Source organism: Natrix helvetica (assembly GCF_964273705.1).
Source record: "Natrix helvetica genome assembly, chromosome: 1".
In the NCBI taxonomy this organism is placed as follows: Eukaryota; Metazoa; Chordata; class Lepidosauria; order Squamata; family Natricidae; genus Natrix; species Natrix helvetica.
Genome location: NC_138548.1, coordinates 286,330,447 through 286,332,466, shown reverse-complemented (window position 1 = coordinate 286,332,466; position 2,020 = coordinate 286,330,447).

Genomic DNA, 2,020 nt, shown 5'->3' with positions numbered 1-2,020 from the left:
TGTGTTGAGATGAGCAGCAAACAAATGGAATAAACAAACAAACAAACAAACAAATAAAATTACTATCTAACTTTATACTGTAATGATGCATTACCACCATAGTCAGATCAGATCAATTACTGCAAATAAGCTATTCTAATTCTGATAGTTCTGTCTACAATATTTCCTGGTTTCTTAGCTTTTCATTCTGTCAGTGTAATATAGAAAAGTCTTTGAGACAAAGCAAGCTACAATATGACATAGTAGGCAAAATCCCACTGAAAATTTCTTGATATTTCTAAAAGTAGAAATACTAAGAAGAGATAGCTTGTTAATTAGGAAAGCTTCTAATTAATTCAGGTATTCAGGAAGAAAGCATGGAAATAACACAGAATAATTGTTGTATGTTAAAACTTCTAAATTACAATTACTAATAAAAAAGTGGATTGGATTGGATTAGAATAGAATAGATTAGTTGTTCCCCACATCCTTTCCACTATCCAAAATATGATTAGTGTATTTAAGACTACTGAAACAAATGAGTTTAAATTGTATTTTATATTGCTGCTGTTGTAGCTAATACTCTTCTTGTCTATACACCTCAGATTCACACAAAGATTCATATTCCAAGGACGGAAGGAATTATATAAAGAGCTTCTGCCACAAATCATAGCCCTTGTCAAGTGCCCTTTCTTTATACTTTTTATTCAGATACCACAGTCTGAGCCTGCCATAGGTGGTTTCTAGACAGGAATTCCAAAATATGCACCAAAATGGTATCAAAATTCAGGGCAATTGGAATATTAGGGGTGCCCTGGTCTTACCATGGGGTTAATATGGAGTAGCGTCTCCACTCAATTTGTAGCTCTCTGTATCAAAATATCAAAGGAACTTTGTATCATGGAGATTATTGGGATAATAGGCCTGCACCAAGAGAAGAAATAAATTCTACCCAAGGCTTAGGGGGAAAATAGAAATTAAAAGCTCTGTCACACTGCATCTATGAATATATATCTGGGGGTGTGAAAAGGAGTGATTTTGATACTGGAAAAGAACTTTGAGGAATAGTCAAAGATATTTTGTCTATTGGTGAAAAACCTACACCACTAACTTGTGTAGCACAGCAATTTCTATAAACTGAATTTGTGACAATATTGTACTTTGATTTTCCAATCAAATAAACTTTTCCAATCAAAATAAATCTTATTTTGCTACTCCAAAAGTAAAATAGAGGTAGTTTATATAATAATAATAATAATAATAATAATAATAATAATAATAATAATAATAATAACAACAACAACAACAACAACAACAACAACAACAACAACAACAACAATAATTTATTAAATTTCTAGACCGCCCCCTCTCCCCGGAGGGACTCAGGCGGTATATAACATACCGTAGATGTTTACAAAGGCAAATACAGGTTGCTTGTTTGATGTAGGAACTGATTATGATAGTAACTGCAGCTATTCTTTATTTGAGTAAGTTCTTAATCTGTTGTAATGACAATCACAGTTTTTTGCAGTACTTTAAAGACTGACACATTTATTATTGCATTTATTATTGCAATTAGTTTAATGGCATAGTAAATGCTACTCTTTCAACAAGAATCTCATATCTATCTATCTATCTATCATCTATCTATCTATCTATCTATCTATCTATCTATCTATCTATCTATCTATCTATCTATCTATCATCTCTCAGTATATAAATCAGTCTTCCTAGATTGCAAAGTTTCATTTTTTGAGAAGCAATAGTTGCACCCCCTTCTCCCAAAGGGATCCGCTTGGGGTTTTAAGAAACCCTAAGAGGAAAAAAATGATCTCATTGGAGTCCTCAGTGAGGCAATAGTTGCCATAAAGACAGGGACAGCCTCTTTCTTACTCTCTATTCAACTTTACAGACTCTGACACTGTTTGATTGCTCTGGCCTATAATTTAGCTGTTGGCTGCAGCCTCAGAATATATTTTGAGAGGAGGAGGAGGTGGGGAGGGAAGAGAAGGTGAAAGCCAGCCCACTTGTAGCTGGAGAG